This window comes from Mustela putorius, unplaced genomic scaffold (assembly GCF_011764305.1).
Source record: "Mustela putorius furo isolate JIRA1106 unplaced genomic scaffold, ASM1176430v1.1 tig00003845_pilon_pilon_pilon, whole genome shotgun sequence".
Classification (NCBI taxonomy): domain Eukaryota; kingdom Metazoa; phylum Chordata; class Mammalia; order Carnivora; family Mustelidae; genus Mustela; species Mustela putorius.
Genome location: NW_025421998.1, coordinates 40,832,552 through 40,854,193, shown reverse-complemented (window position 1 = coordinate 40,854,193; position 21,642 = coordinate 40,832,552). Strand labels below are relative to the sequence as shown.

Below are 21,642 nucleotides of genomic sequence, written 5' to 3'. Positions count from 1 at the left end.
TTTACAACCACATGTGCCTTTTGAACCATGCAACCTCTATCAAATTTCTGAACAGGCAGGAAATAACACAAGAAATTATACACATAAAACTAAAATCAACAGATAACATCAGAATCTGGAAAGATCTCGCTAACTATAACACAGACACCGGACTGAGGAAAGGAAAAACAAAACAAAACAAAAACTTGTCCAGGTTTCTTGACATGCCACCATCAGTTTAAGCATCATGAAACTGAGGCCACCTGAAAAAAAAGAAAGGAAGGCACTTCTAACAAACTCCATAGTCAGTTACCTGATTCAGACACTGGCGGGCTGAATGTATCCATTGCAACTTCAAATTCCCATCAGTGCAGATCTTTTGTGTTGGTAAGATTTTGTACCCCAACACATACCCACGCACCACATATCTCTTTCAGAAATCGTACATTCAGGGAGGACAACAACTCCTAAGAGACAACTGGAAAGGGAGTTGGGGGAACCTGAGAGGATACGTCACATTCTGAGCACAGTCCCTATAAGCAAAGCAACATAAGTCTTGGTGGCAGCAAGTGCTCCGCATTTTAATTTCATATATTCCACCCACACCAGAAGAGCAAGTAGGGAGGGTAAATAAAGATTTTATATGAGCAAAGCCTTCTGAAAATGGAGAACTGTACTGAGGTTTGCAGAGGTTGACTTGCCCTAAGCCGTGAAACCGAATGGACAGTGATGGAGCTTATTTGTTGATAAACATACTTGGCCGATTTTACTTTTAAAGGAATAACAACTGGAGAAGAATAACACAAGGCATGTGATCAAGAAAATTGTTCAGTAAAGGAAAAGGAACAGCCTCTGAAATCCTCAAAGAAAACACTTATAAGATAAGTGACGGGTCCAGAAGAAAGGTCTGGAAATAGTTTGGCATCCTCCATAGAGGACAAGGAGACACGGCCCATAAGGACCTGGTGAAAAATGAGATTAGATGCAAAAGCAAGTGCAAAAGATGAAAAGACAGAGAGTGAGATGCGAAGAATAGTTGAGTAAGATGAAGAGAAGCCTGTGGGAGAATGAAATGGTATTAGAAGAGAACTGGTTGGCTTACAGGCAGGAATTTATAAAAATAGAGCTCAGATTTAAAGACTTGAAAGACTGGAAAAGGCAACCAACTTCTCAACCTCAAGCAGTTGAAAATAAGATGAAGGGGCACCTGGGTGGCTCAGTGGGTTAAAGCCTCTGCCTTCGGCTCAGGTCATGATCCCGGGGTCCTGGGATCGAGCCCCGCATCGGGCTCTCTACTCAGTGGGGAGCCTGCTTCCTCCTCTCTCTCTCTGCCTGCCTCTCTGCCTACTTGTGATCTTTAAAAATAAATAAATAAAAATCTTAAAAAAAAAAAAAAGAACAAAAGAGGAAGAAGGCCACTGAAGGAACTACAGTTGATTAAGCATCAAATCAAGTATACAACCATTACACCTGATATTAAAACCTCAGCATGGATCCATGTGGCACGTAGTCAATTCCTTTACTTGGGATAAAATGGTTCAGGAATGGACGAAGAGGGTAGGTCTTCAGCTGAAGCCTAGCAGAGAAAAGTTACCCTCAAATAAAGAAGGAGGGAGGAAGCACCTGCGGGGTGAATGCAGTGAGGGATGTAGCAAATCTGAGACACGTCTAGCCAAAACTGTAGGTCTGGCTTTAAAACAAGACCAGAGCAGCTGGGTGGCTTGGTCGGTTAAGCAGTTGGCTCAGGTCATGATCTCAGGGTCATGGGATCGAGCCCTCCACTGGGCTCTCACTAGAGTGTGCTTGAGATTCTCTCTCTCTTTCCCTCTCCCTCTGTTCTGAAATAAATATGTATATGTGTGTGTGTGTTAAAGGAGGACTATGACTAGTGGATATTTGGAACAGCCCTAGAGACAGAAAGTTGCCAGGGAAAACTGCTCAGACCCCAGTGAGGGCTCATTCTCTAGTGGCCAAGGAAGTTACCAGAAAAGGAGGAAACTCCAAGAGGCTGGAGCCAATGGGCATGGAGAACAAGGACTGGGGTCCTTTTCCAGGAAGCAGAATCTGGGCATAATTAATAAGCATTCTCCAACCCAAGGTGGGGGCCCACCAAAAAGCCTAGTCGCTCATTTCCATTTCAGAATTGCTACCATTCCATGACTACCATTCCCTTTCTGAGTGAGAGTGGTCCAGGCAGTATGTTTCCCAGTTCCACCAGCGTGGGAGGGGCCGGGGCATGGGTCATTTTAATTCACGAAGCCTCCAGACACACCTGGCACACCTTGGGCCTGATGGAGAGACACTGGACTTGGAGTGTGATGCTGTGGCTGAATGGAACAGTTCAGATGACTGCGCTTGGGGAGGGATGAGTTATTTTGCCTACAATGAGAACTGTGTGTGATGATCACAAAGGAGAACCACGGGATCATTCGGGTTGTTCACTGGCTCTCTGGCTTAGGGGGACAGAGGACTGCAGTGTTCTTTCCTCCTTGGAGGCAGATGCGGCCATGTGGCTTGCTCAGTTCGCTGTGTCATGTGCCATCAGGGCACTACATCAAGGAGCTTTGTGACACACAGAGAAAGAGAAGCCCTTTCAAAACTGGTTCCTGTTCTAGCATGTAAAGTAAAGGCTTCTAATAGAAGGATTCAAATTTCCAATACTTTTTTTTTTAAGGTTTATTTATCTATTTGACAGAGAGAGAGAGAGAGCACTCCAGGGAGGATGGCAGGCAGAGGGAGAAGCAGGCTCTCTGCTGAGCTGGGAGCCCAATGCGGGGCTCAATTCCAGGATCGTGGGATCACGACCTGAGTTAAAGGTAGGTATTTAACCGACTGAGCCATGCAGGTGCCCCTCCAATACCTTTTCATGTCTGGTCACAAAACAGAAATGGAACGAACATGGAAATTATAAAAAGGGCTCTGATAAGTCAGTCTCAAGCCCCCAAAATTGAAATCTGTTGTTATAAAAGCCAGCCCAAGAGGCACCCGGATGGCTCAATCAGTTAAACGTCTGACTCTTGGTTTCTTTTTTTAATTCAAGTGTTTTGTACAGAATTTATAACTTAATTAAGTGAAGGATTTAAGCTTTCCATGACCTAAAACATCAAATTTAAACTACACACAGGCTCCATCAGTTTGTTGCTAGTATGACTGATTGGCAATGAATAATATTACAGTCTCTTCCTTTAGAACATTACAAACACTAGAAAAGGAGGGACAACTTGGGTTCCATGAGTCAAGCAATTTCCAGACATGGAAGAAATAGATTAGGAGTAAGAGAAAAGAAGTCAAGATAGAATGAAGGAACTCAGAATGGCAGCAAAGAATAGCTCACTACAAATATTCATCTGAGGGGCACCTGGGTGGCTCAGTGGGTTAAAGCTTCTGCCTTCGGCTCAGGTCATGATCCCAGGGTCCTGGGATCAAGCCCGGCATCGGGCTCTCTGCTCCACAGGGAGCCTGCTTCCTCTTCTTTCTGCCTGCCTCTCTGCTTACTTGTGATTTCTCTCTGTCAAATAAATAAATAAAATCTTTAAAAAAATATATTCATCTGAAAGAACTCTAAAATTGTTACAAAAATACCAGTCACCCTCGCACCCATCACTCCACCAATCTGGCCTCCACCCTAACTCCTTCTTCAAGATGTTTCTCCGTGAGAACAAGTTTCCAACTTTACAGGTCTTGGGATTCCCTTGTATAGCCAGTACTGCTGCTGACACTAATGAGTCATTCCACAAGGCACCAAGAAAGTCAGTGCACTCACACAGATTTACAGAAATCACTCCATGCAAGAAAAGACTATGTCCTGGACACTAGGATACATAATGCAATTATCTTTCTCCCAGGAGATTTTTTCCTATCACTGAAAAACACACAAGAGTGGCGCAAAAATATACCCTGGTGAGGCTGGCAATAACACTGTCAGCTCTCCCCTCTGTGAACTACGCCCAAAGTCAGAGAGCTGTGTGGGTAGGTCACAACTGCAGCGGCTAGACTGAGCCGTCCTGCAATCCCCCAACATGCGTTGGACTCCTAGAGTGTCAGTCATTATACCAAATTGCTTTATGCACTCTATCTCCTACAACCTCATAGCCAGCTCTCCAGGTATGTCCAAGGATTCACAATGTGTAAGTGAAAGAATCAAAGTAAAGGAGATTAAGTATTGGTCCAAGTTTCTGTGGTTACTCAACAGCCGAGCTAGAATTTTAAATCAAGTTCTTTTGCAACCAAACTGAAAGCTTTTCATCAACAAAGCACCAAGACAAGGAGTCCTTGGCAGGTGGGACACTTGTGTTGGACTTTAATGTCATATCACTATCAGTCACATGCACAGTATCAGTCACATACATTTGATTCACTCCAGTTCTATCTTTATCAATCCCTTCTTTCCCAAGTCTTGCTCAGCTCTAGGTTCTGAAGATATTTACTAATTCCATAGCATCTACGTTCAAGAACTTCATTTACTTTGTATTTCCATTATATAAACATTTATTAAGTGCTTAGGCCAGATACTGACCAAGCATTGCCGATGCAGTACCCAACTTATATCCAGAAGGAACAAGTGCAGCCTCAGCCCACCGTAATTCTGAGACAATCCTTAGCAACAATAAGAGTGAATTAAGAGCCCCATCCCCAAAGTGGAGGAAGCTGGTAATAGTCCTGCTGCCCCAAGTGTAATATATGGGAAGCCCCAAGCACTCATGCTTCTCATGTACACAGCCTTGACAGCTGGCCTTCTGCTTGGAGTTCTCAAGCATATTCCAGTCTCATTTCCTTATTTACAATTTTCAATATTTTAAAAATTATCTACAGTAAGTGAATTTTATACTTATAAATAAGAAAAATGCCAGTATTTTCTCTTAAAAATTCATTATTAACCAGTAGCAATGTTCTTGCTTGGCTGAGCTGAGACCCAACCCAGAATGAATGTCTCCTAATTCTCAAACATGGGAATCCTCAAGCTACCTCAGTATGGATGGGGGATGAAAAATTCACCTGCCCCAGCCACAAGCTGGGAGATAATACTTGCAAGTCACATATCTGTTAAAGAACACATACCAAGGGGTGTCTAGGTGCCTCAGCTGGGTAAGTGTTTGCTTTCAGCTCAGGTCATGATGGCAAGGTACTGGGATGGAGCCTTGCATCAGGTCCCCTGCTCAGCACAGTCTGCTTCTCTCTCTCCCTCTGCCCCTCACCCCTGCTCTCTCTCGCGCAAAAATAAATAAAATCTTAAAACAACAACAACAACACATATCTAGAAAACATAAAGAACTCTTTTTAAATTTTTATTTATTTATTTATTTGATAGAGAGAGAGGTCACAAGTAGGCAGAGAGGCAGGCAGAGAGAGAGGGGGAAGCAGGCTCCCGCCGAGCAGAGAGCCCAATGTGGGGCTTGATCCCAGGACCCTGAGATCACAACCTGAGCCAAAGGCAGAGGCTCAACCCACTGAGCCACCCAGGTGCCCATAAAGAACTCTTAAAGCTCATTAATGAGAGGGACATCTGAGTGGCTCAGTAGGTTGGACGACTGCCTCTGGCTCAGGTCATGATTCCGGAGTCCAGGAATCAAGTCCCGCATCGGGCTCCCAGCTCCACGGGGAGTTTGCTTCTCTCTCTGACCTTCTCCTCGCTCATGCTCTCTCTCACTGTCTCTCTCTCAAATTAAAACAAAACAAAACAAAAAAACCCTCATTAATGAGAAAACAATAAAAACTGGGCAAAAGTTATGACAGACACTTCATAAAGAAGGTATGTGGATGCCAAACAATCACGTGCAAAGATAGTCAACATCTTTTTTTTTTTTTTTTAAGATTTTATTTATTTATTTGACACACAGAGATCACAAGTAGGCAGAGAGGCAGGCAGAGAGAGAGGAGGAAGCAGGCTCCCTGCTGAGCAGAAAGCCCGACGTGAGGCTTGATCCCAGGACTCTGGGATCATGACCTGAGCCGAAGGCAGAGGCTTAACCCACTGAGCCACCCAGGCGCCCCGATAGTCAACATCTTTAACCAACAGGCAAAGGCAAATTAAAATCTCAGCAAGATACCACCATATAACAATTAAAATATTTAAAATTTAGAAGGCCTGCTATGCCGAGTGCAGGCAAAAACGTGGAACAACTGGAAGTCTTGTATATTGCAGTAGGTGTGTAACATAGTACAACCACTATGAGTAAGAATTTGGCAGCTTCCTGAAAATATAAACATACATCTACCATATGATCCAGACCTTCTCTCAGGTATTTACCTAAGAGAACTGAGAGCGTATGTCACACTTGTACACAAATGTCAGCCAGCTTTTTGAGTAAGAGCCCCCAAATGGAAACAACCCAAATGTCCAAAACCAGATAAATGGATACAGTGTGGCATATCCATAACACTGTTCAGCAGTAAAATGGAATGAAGTCCTAAAATATGCTGCAACATGCATGAATCTCAACAGAATTAAGCTGAGTGAAAGAAGCCAGACTAAAAAAGAGTTCATATTGTACAATTCCATTTATAAGAACTTCCAGAAAATGCAAACTAATGTATAGTGACAGAAAGCAGATCAGTGGTTGTCTGGGGAATGGGGATGCAGGGGGCGGGTGGAGGAAGGAGGGATGACAAAGAAGCACAAGGAGACATTGGGGCTGATGAACATGTTCATTATAGTGACTGTGAGGATGGTTTCAGGGGCATAACTGCATCTCAAAACTCATAAAACGATACACTTTCAATATGTGAAATTTTTTGTATGTTGTAAGAACTCAATAAAACTATTTTAAAAATTCACTATTAGCACAATAACCTAGATGTGATAAAAATGTTTAGTTCACAATGATTCGGAAAATTGCCTCCAAACTCTTAAACCCCTGTGTGTGTGTTACAGATACAGTCTTTGTATAAAAGACAAAATGCTTCTCTTCTCTGTGTAGTCACACAAAACAGAAAAATAAAAGGACAGTGTCTTCACTTTTAAATAGTATACAGAAACTGCATCTAAAAGGGTTATTAGCTTGATCACTAGGCAGCGCAGCTCTTTTTGCTCTGAAAGGCCAGAGAGTAGGGTGAGAATTATATTTATTTTTCCCTATTATTCTAAGGCTTACCTATTAAGTAATATCACCCATGACAAAAGGATGAAGGCAACCTGGTTTTCTCAATTTGATTATCTTCTTTCAATTTCAATACACTAGATAATGTAAAATGCAAATACACCACAATTCCCATCTGCGATTGATCAACAGCAGTCACTTAACAGTAATAACATACAAGTTTCCCCTGCTATCCAAATGTAGAGTTTCTAGAAAAGCATTTTGAAGCCAAAATGGCATAAAATGAAAAAGTAGTTAGCATTAATTTATATGGAACAATTTTTGAACATGCCCAGACTCCCGAGATAATTACTCTTCAGCTTTTCAGGTACTTTAGGACACATCTAGCTAAGGGATACACAAAATAAATGCAGATAAAGCCAGGGCAGAGTGGAGAGCTATAGCGGCTTGATGCTGAAATGCTCAGTGTAGTTCCCAGGAAAGGAGCTTGGCGGGGCCACACACTGCCTCTGTAATAGCTTGCTGCAAACCAACACTGACCCTCTTTTTACTTTCCACCTTTTTTTCATAAAAGTGGAAAATCCTCAGACTTGTTTCAGTCAGCGACAACAGGTACTAAGGTGAAGTCTTTCGTAAGAGCAAAGCAGTATAAGGTGAACTTTCAAAAAGCAGGGGATACCTATATGCATACACACGTGCATGGCTTCACCCCACCCCTTCATATTTGCTCCCGAAGGAATCCAGAAGGGTCAGTGAGAATTAGAAGAGCCCTGTTGGGACTTCACAAATAGGTAGCCTTGAGTTCAACGTCATCTGCTGGGTAGCGTACAGACACAAAGCAAGGAGAAGGAGGGCCTCTGCTGTAAGAAGGGTCACTAAGAACAAACAGTACAGTGCGTTTGGAGGACAGCAAAGGGATTATTAACCTAGGTGGCTCAGTCGTTAAGTGTCTGCCTTCGGCTCAGGTCATGATCCCAGGGTCCTGGGATCCAGCCCTGCATCAGGCTCTCTGCTCCACGGGAAGCCTGCTTCTCTCTTCCCCACTTGCCCTGCTTGTATTCCCGCTCTCTGGTCAAATAAATAAATTAATTAATTAAATCTTTTTAAAAGGGTGGGGGGATTAACTTTAACAGAGGCATGCACATAAGCAGCAGAAATTAACACTGCAAGAGCAAGGTCAAGAGCAAGGTGGAGACAAATTTTTGAAAGGGCTGAAGAGTCAAGAATATGTTAGAATAGCCAGTTGCAGACCAGGCTCTGTTTAGTGTTACTGTATGGTCTAGGATCTTGAGGAAAGTCGTGTTTCAGAAAGATTAAGTTTAACATGACATGCTGAAGAGGCTGACTGAGAGCACGGAGTCAAGAAGTTAGAGAGCTGTAGCATAAAGGGATTAGATTAGATGGGCGACATTTGAATAAAAGGAAGCGAGGTGCAGAAATATGGAGCAGGACCTAGTAACTCTCTGTTCTACAAAAAGGCAGATGGGAAGGAATTACCATAAGGCGACTGAGAGTTTAAGCCTGAGGGACTGAAGAAAGTGATATTATGAATTAGAAAAGAAGGAAAGGGAAGTTCATTTTGAGAGAGGAAATATAATGAATTCCATTTCAAACCAGCTAAAAAACAGGACTCGCCCAAATATAAATATGTAAAACGCAGTTAGAAAAATAAGACCTAGTGCCCCAGAGAAAGGGAGTTGTTATCACATAAGTGGTAGCCAAAATCAGGAACATCAGTGGTATTTCAAACGGAAAATGTGAAAGTTCAGGGCTTGAGGTCACGATCTCTAAGATCTCAGATTATACTATTGACAACGCATCCCCTTAATTCCCACCAGTGATATGTACACTCCCTTTTCTTCAGTATTTTCAAAAACATACTTGGCGGTCTTATCAGGACTTAAATATTAACTCGACTATATTGTTCCACGTTTCAAAACTGCAGAAACAACTGACCTCTTCAGCATAACCCAGGGGTGGTAAAATCAAATGCCAGTCAGCTAAGAATGCGTGAAGCCAGCCTCCTGTGAGACAGGGAGTGATAGGGAGTGCGGCCGGTCTCCGGGGGCACCTCCAGAGAGGGAGGGAGGGAGACAGATACCCAGGGAGCCGCGAGGAGGAGCCCTTCACCAAAACAAGGCTTGTAAGGGCTTGATTCAGGAACCAGTGAAAGGCAGCTTTTGACAGTTTTGAGTAAGGAAACCTGAACTCAGATTTGCACACCCTGTTACAGTGGAGCTAAAAACAACAATAAGAACAGTAACAACAACAAACACACATGGGACCAGGCTGAAGCTACCGTTAGCTCACCTCTCCCCCACAAAGATGATTCCAAAGCATCTAGAAAGCTCAGTGGAACGCGGCCTGAACGTCTAAAGCTGCCTGGGTCTGAAGGGCCCATTTTAAGGCCTGTGAGCAGGACGAGGAGCCTGGGGCTCCCTACTGCTGCTCCTGCTCTCTCAGTCCTCTTAGAGAACCTTCCAGCTAAAGTGATTTATTTTTCCTCAAACATTTTTTAATAGATCATTTTAGCTGAGATGATCTACTTATACTTCTTTAATCATTTGCTTTAACATCTTTTTTTTTTTTCTTAAAGATTTTATTTTTTTGTATGGCAGAGAGAGCACAAGCTGGGGGAGCGGCAGAGGCAGAGGGAGAAGCAGACTGCCCACTGAGCCGGGAGCCCGATGCCAGACTCCATCCCAGACTCCTGGGATCATGAGCTCAGCAAAGGCAGTCACTAAACCTACTGAGCCACCCAGGCGTCCATAACATCTTTTCCATATATTCTTTGCAGTATGTCTTTTGGCTGTATTTGTTTTATACTATTTTATTCTCTCTGTAGTATTCCTAATTTACTGGTTTCTTAAAAAAAAAAAAAAAAAACTAGCAGGCCTTCTAATTATAAAAGTAATTTCTATTTTTGTGTGTGAAAGGGTTGAGGGGATAAGCATGCTTATACTTAGAAAACAAAAATATGGAAAACTATACAGTGAACCTAATAGCTATCATTACCAGGATGCATGACCAGTTTATATTCACTGTACAGTTCTCCTGTAGTATTCACATTTTTCTATTTTCTGTCTAAAAAACAAAACAAAACAAAAAAACCAGAAGGCACCTTTGGTGTTTCCAGTGATAGTTTCGTGAAGGAACGTGGGCCTAGTGTCACCAACTCTGATTTTTCAAGACAAAGTGGAAATCGAATTATTTTGGAAAAAATCTAGTTTTTAGGTGATGGCAACAAACTAAAAATATTTTTAAAATGCTCCAGAGACTGAATAAACCTTCCACAACCTGGATGTGGCCTTCAGGTGCATGTTAAACCCAGGCCAGGAATGTGCATTATGGCTTAAATCTCATCAGCATAAAGAAAAATTGTGAAAAGCTTTGGAATTTAGCAGATCTTCTGGCTAGCTTATCCATCTGGATTATGGTAACTTTTGTTTATCTTTGACTAGGTTATGTCAGCACGCTATAGGAGGTAACTTGTAGAAAATGATAGTCATGCCAGTAATTCCTCTCCACAGAAATTTATCAGGTAGAGTGCATTCATTACTGCTCTGTGTGATAGTGACCAGTTTTGAATCCATTTGTAAATTCAACATTCCCTTCTTTGACTAGAAATGTGTGGTGATACTTTGAGTTCTCTTTTGAACAAGTTATAATATCTTACAAGTTCCCTCCTTAATTAGTTCAGTACTCTTTTTTATATTTGTATGAAAGAGATTAATTTAACACCTTTTAAAATTTATCCATTACTTTTGGACTACCAAATAGAATTACCCAAAGGTTTTCCCTCTGTTTTGCCATCCCAGATAGCTGTTTTATTTTTAAAGGTTTGTGATACTGGTGCAATAGGGGAAAGGTATGGGTATCTGAGAGGATAAGCAAGTGGGGAGCAAGGAAAGGACCTTTAAACTGGTGTCACAGATAAGTTCCCAGGCAGTCTGAAAGCGAATTAATTGAACGGAAGTATTAACACAAATTTTATTCTCACCTCTCTGATTTTATGTTCAGACTGGCCCCTCTCCCCCAAAACATTCCAGAAACACACATACAAACAAACAAAAACAAAGAACTGAATCTTGGATCTGTAGCTGTTTTTCAAACTGCAGGTCCCAATCCTTTAGCAGAAGCAAACTCAATTTAGTGGGTCATGACCACATTTTTAAATAGAATGAAATAAGAAACAAAAAAAAAAAGAAGAAAGGGAAAAGAAGCAAAAAGATATCAGAGAGTATCACGTATGGTAAATAATGGTTTCTGAACTTTGGCTTTGGATGATAGGACATGGATAGGAAACGTATCTCTTAGTTTGGGTTGCAGGCAAAAGTTTCAAAGCCACTAATCTTACAGCACTGCTCACATAACCCCTAAAAGGACTGTGAGACATTATGCACCTGTTTGCACTTTTTAAGGTAACATCTAGAATTAATCCACTGAAAATTATAAAGGATGTAGTTTCTAGCATATCATAAATATACAAATGTGGAAATAAAACTGTTATAACATTATTTTAAACTTCCCCAATGGACTCTAAACACCAGAACATTTTAATATCCACCATCAACAATTTTAAAAATACATGAACAAGTTCTTTCTAACAGTAGGAAGTTTTACATTGCTCTTTTTTCTCCCTGAACTGGAATTTCGATTCCACTTCCCCTGGTCTGTAGCAGCTCAGAGATGTCCTCAGAACACACCAGCGCAGTTTTTACAACATAGCCAGATGCGTACAAAGTGGTGATGGCAACCTCACTTTGAAGACAGCCCGTCCTTTAACACTTTTAACCTTTTCACTTGTCACCGAACTGGAAAGTGAAATCATGCGCATATATATCAGCCATTAAAAACTGAAGTGATATGATTTAAGAAAATTCACTTCCCTAACATGATGAATATGGCTGCTTTTAGCAAACATTGATAAGTTAAACAGGTATGATTTTTAGCCTAAACAGAGTATCTAAAATACTTAGAAAGGTGGAAGATCTTGAGCTAGAAATTCATAATTATAAAGCACCAGGCAAGACAGGATTCTGGAAGAGTGTAAAGTCGCTCCAGAGAATTTCACAGGAAGATTTCACACAGGGGCCAAGTTGGAATTCTTTTCTTCATTCTGTAGGCTTTTTATTAATCTGGGTTGGGGGGTGTTTCTAGTTTGTCACCCCAACTTGGTGACTTTTAACAGTTGGCTTTACTTGCCATGGGGAGCAGCACAAAGGCTTCATCTGATAATCTCAACTGCCAGCTACTCATTAGCATGTAAGAGGCATACCACCAGGAGCTGTTTGCAATCATTAGCTGTTGCTATAATAATAAAATCCTGTTATCTTGGAAGCATTACATAATCTGAAATTACTAATTTTCTGGAATTTTCTCCAGCAGAGCTGCTTTTCAAGCATATGACAAAAATGTCTTGAAAAGTCACAAGCTGGTCCAAGAAAGTTTTAGAACAGAACCTTCCTTCTTCTCATATCCTTTTTACAGCATTGCATATAGACATTTCACCAAGAGTAAAATGGACCTCATACAATTGTACTCTCCTCTATTACTTTGGAAATAAATATGACCCCCAAAGTCTCTCTTAGAATTATCATCAGGGAAGTTTCACATAGTTTTACTGTTATTGTTGTTGCTAATTTGGGGATTTTTGTTGGTCTGTTTTCCTCTTAATTAGCTAACTACCCTATTGTTTTCAGAATCAAGACTGGTATCCTGGCAGTGATAAGAACTGGCTGCTTTTCCCAGTCTGGGCTTTACTCATTAAAAAACAAAAACAAAAACAAAACAAAAAAAAAACAAGAACATCATAATAATAATGTTCCCCCCTGATTCTACTAATTTAAGAAGGCAAAATCTCAGAGGACTTAAGATTGCAGAGGAGTAGGGAGACCCTAGAACACAGCTGGAACACAGCTATCTAAATACCAAATCATTCTGGACACCCAAGCAATCAATCAGAGGACTGAGAGAGTAAAAATGCACAACTTAGAGCTGAAAAACAACAAAAACCACCACATCGTGAAAAGTAGGCAATGCAGAGCTGATTTGGAGGACAGAAGAGATGTGGGTGCTGCTAGGGAGCCCTGATTGCAGAGAGAGGACTGAGAAAGAGTGGAAATGGGCGCACAGAGAATTGCACAAGAAGTCTTCCCTAAAACAATGACCGGGAAAAGGAGAGGAGTAGACCATCGCAAGTTTTTATAAATGGGGAAGCACAGAGCGTGAGGTTTCAGAGGTGGGCAACATCCCTGGGGTCATGCCTGGGTCTTAACAATGTTCCAGTGAGGAAGGAGGGCAGAGACTCAGGAGTGGGCAGCAAGGTCTGAGGATGCCCTGGGTTGCATGTGGAGAGGCAGTTTCCCTGCTTGGAGTACATTTGGGAGATGGGGTGCTATGACCTGTCCGGGCCAAGGGACCCAGAGGACACCACTGAGCTGCCCCATTGGCTAGCTCAGAAACACAGGCATGGGCTGAAGGCAGCGAGTCCTGGCAGGCTTCCTGCTGTGCCTTGCCATAAACTCCAAGCCACCGTGTGGTTGCACCTCTGATTTCTGGGACAAACCTTCAGGCAGCTGCAGCTCAACCAGGCCCTCCCCCAAGGGATCAGCGTGGATCTTGCCCACAGGGATCTCTAAACTTTGGAGTTTTGGAACTCAGCCTGTACCCGAGATAAAACACAGGAGTGCCATTACAGCTGGCAGACAGACACCTCAGAGGCAGGCACGGTGAAGACAGGGATGTCAAAGAGGCCTGTGTGTTCTTCTGTGAGAGATTCCTGAAAGGTGGCAGGTGCTAGCTCCCCATCCCAGGAGGAGAGAGCCATTTCCACCCCCGCCCATCAGTGCTGAAAAACTTCAGGGAGCAAAACAGCACCACCTAGTGGAGACCAAAGCTACTTACACCAAGTCCCACCCTCCTGGAGCCTTGGAGGGGCATCTCTGCCTGCAAGTCCACCTGAGAATCAGAGCAAGGGTCCCCTCCTTCAGGTAACAAGCAAAAACCCCTCGCAGGCACCTAGTCTACAGCTCAGAGTGCAGCAAAGCTTCAGCTCTAGGGTAAATAGGATCTACCTTCCATTTTATTTTTATTTTCTATTATTATTTTTAATTAAATGTTTTAAATTTTATTATTTAATGTGTTTTTTACTTTTTAATTTTTAAAAATTTATTTTAAAATTTCAAAGATTTTTTTGGATCTAGCTTCTTTTAACAAGCAGATCAAAACATACCTAGGATCTAGATTCCTTTTTTTTCCCCCCCCTGGACAAAATGAAAAGATGGGAGGAACTCACCCCAAAAGAAAGAACAGGAAAAAAGTCACAGAGAGGGGTTTAATCAATACAGATATAAGTAAGATGTCTGAACTAGAATTTAAAACAACAATAATATGGACACTAGCTGGGCATGAAAAAAGCACAGAAGACACTAGAGAATCCCTTATTGCGGAGATTAAAATAACTAAAATCTAGTCAGGCCAAAATTAAAAATGCTGTAACCCAGAGGCAAACATGAACAGATGCCATGACAATGGAGATGGATGAAGCAGAAGAAAGAATTACTGATACAGAAGATTAAAATATGGAAAATAATGAAGCTGAAAAGAAGACGGGAAGAAAATTATTGGATCAAGAATGTAGACTTAGGGAACTCAGTGACTCCTTAAAGCATAACAGCATTCATATCATAGGAGTCCCAGAAGATTAAGAAAAAGAAGCAGAAGGTTTGAGTTCCTGAAAACTTCTCTAATCTAGGGAAGGAAACAGACATTGAAATCTAAGAAGCAAAGAGAACCCCCACAAAATTCAACAAAAGCTGTCAATCAACAAGAAATATTACAAATTAAAAAAAACAATAGACAAATAAAGAATCCTGAAGGCAGCAAGGAAAAAGAACCCTTAACGTATTCCAAGATACAAGGTAAAGACAGATCAGGTTCGCAGCAAATCTGTCCATAGAAATTTGACAGACCAAAAGACAGTGGCAGGATATACTCAACGTGCTAAATGGGAAAATACCTAACCAAGAATTCCTTATCTAGCAAGCAGTCATTCACAACAGAGGACAAATAAAAAACTAAAGGCATTTATGACCACTAAACCAGCCCTGCCAGAAATATTAAAGGAGACTCTTTGAGTGGAGAAAAGAAGACCAAAAGCAACAAAGACTAGCAAGGAACAGAGAACACCAGCAGGAAAAACAAACAAACAAACACACAAAAACAACCTTATAGGTAATACAACAGCATCAAATTCATATCTTTCAATAATCACTCTGAATGTAAATGGACTAAATGCTTCAATCAAAAGACATAGGGTATCAGAATAAATTTTTTTAAAAAATCTATATGCTGTCTATGAAAGACTCATTTTCGAACCTAAAGACACCTCCGATTGAAAGTGAAGTGATGGAAAACCATCTATCATGTTAATGGACATTAAAAGAAAGCCAGAGTAGCCGTACTTATATCAGACAAACTAGATTTTACTTATTTACTTATTTATTTATTTTCTGAGAGAGAGAGAAACGCACATCCACACACACATATAATGGGGAGTAGGAGAGACAAATAACAGGGGGAGAATCTTAAGCAGACTCTGCATTGAGAGCAGAGCCTGATGTGTGGCTGGATCTCACAATCCTGAGATCATAATCTGAGCCAAAATCAAGTTTCAGACCCTTAATCAACCGAACCACCCAGATGGCCCCAGACTAGATTTCAGACCAAAGACTGCAACAAGAGATGAAGGAGGGCATTGTATCATCCAAAAGATGCAACAATTATAGGTATTTATGCCCCCAACATGGGAACACCCAAATATATGAAACAATTAATAACAAACATAAGAAAACTCATTGATAATAATAAAATAATAGTAGGGGACTTTAACACTCCACTTCCTGCCATGATAGATCATCTAAGTAGAAAATCTACAAGGAAACATGGCTTGGAATAACACATCGGACCAGATGGACTTGACAGATACATTCAGAACATTTCATCCTAAAGCAGCAGAATACACATTCTTTTTGACTGTACACGGAACACTCTTCAGAACAGATCACACACTTGGTCACAAATCAGACCTCAAGAGGTACAGAAAGACTTAGATCATACATGCATATTTCCAGACCACGCCACTATGAAATGAGGTCAGCCAGAAGAAATAATTTATGAAGACCACAAATACATGGAGTTAAAAAACATCCTAGTAAAGAATGAACAGGTTAACCAAGAAATTAAAGAAGAAATTTAAAAGTACATGGAAGCAAATGAAAATGGAAAACATGACAGTCTAAAACCTTTGAGATGCAGTAAAGACAGTCCTAAGATGGAAGTATACCACAATACAGGCCTCCCTCAAAATGCAAGAAAAGTTTCAATACACAACCTAGCCTTTCACCTAACAGAGCTAGAAATGTATCCACAAATAAAACCTAAAGCCAGCAGAAGAAGGGAAATAAGATTAGAGCAGAAATAAATGATACAGAAACAAACAAACAGGGGCGCTTGGGGGGCTCAGTAGGTTAAGTCTCTGCCTTCAGCTCAGGTCATGATCTCGGGGTCCTTGGATTGAGCCCTGCAGTGCGCTTTCTGCTCAGTAGGGAGCCTGCTTTCCCCGTCTCTCTCTCTGCCTGCCTCTCTGCCTACTTGTGATCTCTGTCAAATAAATAAACAAAATCTTAAAACAAACAAACAAACAAACAAAAACCCCAGTAGAACAGATCAATGAAAAGCTGGTTCTTCAAAAGAATCAATAAACTTGATAAACCCCAACCAGACTTAACAAAAAGAAAAGAGAAAGGACTCAAATAAAGTCATAAATGAAAGAGGAGAGATAACAACAGACACTATAGAAATACTAACAATTATAAAAGAATACTATGAAAAATTACATGCCAATAAACTGGGCAATTTGGAAGAAATGGACAAATTCCTAGGGACATATAAGCCACCAAAGCTGAAACATGAAGAAATAAATAAGAAATTTTAAACAGACTCATAACCAGCAAAGAAACTGAATTAGTAATCAAAAATTTCCCAATAAACAAAAGTTTAGGGCCAGATGGGTTCCTAGGGGAATTCTACCAGACATTTAAAGAAGAGTTAATACATATTCTTTTCAAATTGTTCCAAAAAATAGAAATGGAAAATTCCAAACTCTTTCTACAAGGCCAGCATTACCTTGATACCAAAACCAGACAAAGACCCCACTGAAAAGGAGACTTATAGGCCAATATCCCTGATGAACATGGATGTAGAAATTCTCAACAAGATACTAACAAATTGAATCCAACAGTATATTAAAAGAATTATTCACCATGATCAAGTAGGAAGTATTCCTGGGCTGGAAGGGTGATTCAATAGTCATAAATCAATCAATGTGATACACCACATTAATAAAGAAAGGATAAGAACCGTATGATCCTCTCAATGATGCAGAAAAAGCATCTGACAAAACATCATTTCTTGATAAAAACCCTCAGCAAAGTAGGCATAGAGGGAACATACCTCAACATCATAAAGGCCATATACAAAAGATCCACAGCTAAGATCATTCTCAATGGGAAAAAACTGAGAGATTTTCTTCTAGAGTTGGGAATAAGACATGGATACCCACTCTCACAATTACTATTTAACACATTACTAGATGTCTTAGTCTCAGCAATAAGACAATAAAAAGAAATAAAAGGCATCCAAATTGGCAAGGAAGACGTCAAACTTCCACTATTTGCAGACATGATGCTCTATGCAGAAAACCCAAAGACTCTATCAAAAAATTGCTGGAACTAATACATGAATTCAGCAAAGTTCTAGGATATAAAATTAACATACAGAAATCTGTTGCATTTCTATACATCAATAATGAAGCAACAGAAAATTAAATCAAGGTACTGATCCCATTTACAATTGCATCAAAACCCACTAGATACCTAGGAATAAACCTAACGAAACAGGTAAAAGATCTGTATGCTGAAAACTATAGAACACTTAAGAAAGAAATTGAAGAGGACACTTAGAAATGACTACTTAGAAAGCTGGATGTATCACGACTCTGGACTTTAAACTGTACTGCAAAGCTGTAGTCATCAAGACATTATTTATTTTAAAGATTTTATTTATTTATTTGACAGAGAGAGATCATAAGTAGGCAGAGAGGCAAACGGGGTGGGTGGGGGGAAGCAGGCTCCCTGCTGAGAAGAGAGCCTGATGCGGGGCTCGACCCCAGGATCCTGGGATCATGACCTGAACCGAAGGCCCACTGAGCCACCAAGGTGCCCCCATCAAGACCAGACATTATGGTACTGGCACAAAAAAGAGATGCCACCTGGGTGGCTCGGTTGATTAAACATCTGCCTTCAGCTCAGGTCATGATCCCAGTGTTCTGGGATTGAGCCCCACATCAGGCTCTCTGCGCTCTGGAGAGGCCGCACCCCCTTCTTGTGCACTTTCACTCACTCTACCACATAAAGAAATAAATAAAACCTTTTTTAAAAGTATGTAAAAAAATAGACATATAGATCAATGGAACAGAACAGAAAACCCAGAAATGGACCCACAACTATATGGTCAACTAATTTTCAACAAAGCAGGAAAGAATAATCCATGGGAAAAAAGACAGTCTCTTCAAAAAGTGGTACTGGGAGGGTGGTGCCTGGGTGGCTCAGCGGGTTAAGCCTCTGCCTTTGGCTCAGGTCATGATCTCAGAGTCTTGGGATCAAGCCCCGCATTCGGCTATCTACTCAGCGGGGAGCTTGCTTCCCTTACCCCCTCTGCCTGCTTCTCTGCCTACTTGTGATGTCTCTCTGTCAAACAAACAAATAAAATCTTTAAAAAAAAATGGTACTGGGAAAACTGGACAGCTGCATGCAAAAAAAAAAAAAGAAACTGGACCATTTTCTTACACCATACACAAAAATAAGTTCAAAATGGATGAAAGACCTAAATGTGAGACAGAAACCACCAAAATCCTAGAGAAGGGCATGGACAGAAACCTCTTTGACCTCAGCAACAGCAACTTCTTACTAGACATGTCTCCAGAGGCAGGGGAAACAGAAGCAAAAATGAACTATTGAGACTTCACCAAGATAAAAAGGCTTCTGCAGAGGGAAGGAAATAATTAAAAAAAAAATCTAAAAGGCAGACTATGGAATGGGAGAAAATATGTGCAAAAGACATATCTGATAAAGTATCCAAAAATCTACAAAGAACTTATTAAACTCAAACCCTAAAAACAAATAATCCAGTTAAGAAATAGGCAGAGGGGCACCTGTGTGGCTCAGTGGGTTAAAGCGGCTGCCTTCGGCTCAGGTCATGATCCCAGGGTTCTGGGTCCAAGCCCCGCATCGGGCTCTCTGCTCAGTAGGGAGCCTGCTTCTCTCTCTTTCTCTCTCCGTCTCTGCCTGCCTCTCTGCCTACTTGTGATCTCTGTCAAAGAAATACTATTATTTAAAAAAAAAATAGGCAGAAAACATGAATAGACACTTTTCTAAAAATGACATCCAGATACCTAAAAGACACGTGAAAAGATGCTCAACATCCCTCAGCATCATGGAAATACAAATCAAAACCACAATGAGATACCATCTCATACCTGTCAGGATGGCTAAAATTAACAACACAAGAAACAAGAGATGTTGGTGAGAATGTGGAGAAAGGGGAACCCTCTTGCATTGTTGGTGGGAGTGAAAAGTGTTATAGCCACTCTGGAGGGCAGTATGAAGGTTCCTCCAAAAGTTAAAAAGAGAACTACCGTATGATACAGCAATTGCACTACTAGGTATTTACCCAAAGAATATAAAAATACTGATTCAAAGGGATTTGATGTTCATAGCAATACCAAACTATGGAAAGAACCCAAATGACCATTGCCTGATGAATGGATAAAGAAAATGTGGTATAGATATACAAAAGAATATTATTCACCCATTAAAGAATGAAATCTTGCCATTTGCAATGACATGGGTAGAGCTAGAGTATATTATGCTAGCAAAATAAGTTGGTCGGAGAAAAACAAATACCATATGATTTCACTTATATGTGGAATTTAAGAAACAAAACAGATGATCATATGAACATAAGGGAAACAATAAGAGACTCTTAAGAATAGACAAGGGTTGATGGAGGGAGGTGGGTGGGGAATGGGCGAGATGGGTGATGGGCATCACTGTGGGTTGGTTGATGTTCATATAACAAGGAGAGCACTTGTGATGATGAGCACAGGGTACTATATGTTAAGAGATGAACCACTGAATTCTACTCCTGAAACCAGTATTGCATTGTACGTTAACTAACTAGAATCAACAAAAAAATGTGAAGAAAAAAAAAAAAAGGAAGGTAAAATCTTCCCTTATATTAAACCAGGGTTTTTCAAGCTTTTTACTCTTAACATTTGGGGCTGGATAATTCTTCATCATAACCTGGTCCTGGTCCTCTATGGATGGGTGTAATCCCCTAATTCGTGATACATTCCAGTCAGCAGACATCTCAATTTAAAGAGGTTTTGTTTTTTCTTAATTCCCTTTTTTGTTTTTTTAATGCAGTAACACATGAAAACCATAGATTTTCTTTTTCCCCTAAAAAAGATGCTAAATAGTGTGGGGAGATACAGAAATTTAGAAGATAAAGCTACTGCCTTTTGAGAGCTTGCAAACAAATTTCACTTATAATTTATATCATTTGGATCTCATTCATTGCCCAAGCACATAATTCAGAGTCAAGTTTTAGTGCTACCCTGACTCTTCTAAAGTACAATGATATATTTTTATGTTTGAGAAAAGCTACAAACATAACTCTACATAACTGCTGCCAAAAACCATTTTAGGTTTTTTTTTTTAACGATTTTTTGAAGTTAACTCTACCTCTAATGTGGGGCTCAAACTCACACCTCCAGATCCAGATTCACATGCTCTATCTACCAACTGAGCCAGTCAGGTGCCCCCAAATCATATAAGTTTTGCTTTAAATAACAGATTTCTACTAATACGATACTAATTTCTGCCCACTGCATTCAATGTTGCTACTCTGAAATGAAGAAACATCCTGAAAAAGACTCCAGACAATTCTATCAAAAAGCATCTCTTCACATAACAAAAATCTTGGGGCAGATTTAAATAATGCTCTGTGGGAGAATGGTGTAAGGTCACAGCTCTTTACCACCCTCTATAGCACAGGGGAAAGCTAGAATGAACAACAACCACTACTATAACAACTACAACAACTACGACTACTACAACTACTACTACTACTACCAGTACTACTACTACACATTCAATGCAGGTCTTCAAATTGCTCTATCTGCTCACTTAAATATATTTGACACACAACAGGAGCCACACATTCAACTTCCAATAGGAATCACTCCCAAATGTGCCTATAAAAGTATGTATCATTTGACTTTCTTTCTTTCTTTTTTTTTTTTAAACTTAAAAACAACAGATTTATATTTCATAATTCTGGAAGCTGGAAAGTTTGTGATCAAGGTGCCAGCAGATTCACCATCTGGTAAGAACTCAATGCCTGGGACATACAGGGCTCTTCTCTCTCTACCTCCTTACAAAAAGAAAAGGGTCTTTTGACTTTCAGAACAACTTAATTGTATCATCACAAGTCTTTACTTCCT

General features: G+C 40.6%; 1 protein-coding gene across 2 annotated transcripts in view; it reads right to left on the bottom strand.

The window, feature by feature from the left end:
• The window catches only part of UMAD1 (UBAP1-MVB12-associated (UMA) domain containing 1), a 218,385-nt gene that overhangs the window by 187,507 nt on the left and 9,236 nt on the right, over positions 1–21,642 (bottom strand). The window contains exon 1 of one of the 2 annotated variants that reach the window (XM_013064166.2): positions 293–1,159. The exons of the other annotated variant lie outside the window; for it this stretch is intronic. The gene's annotated coding sequence lies outside the window, so the exon portion shown is untranslated. Of the gene's footprint in view, positions 1–292; positions 1,160–21,642 lie in introns of those variants that run through there. 2 annotated transcript variants of the gene reach the window in all.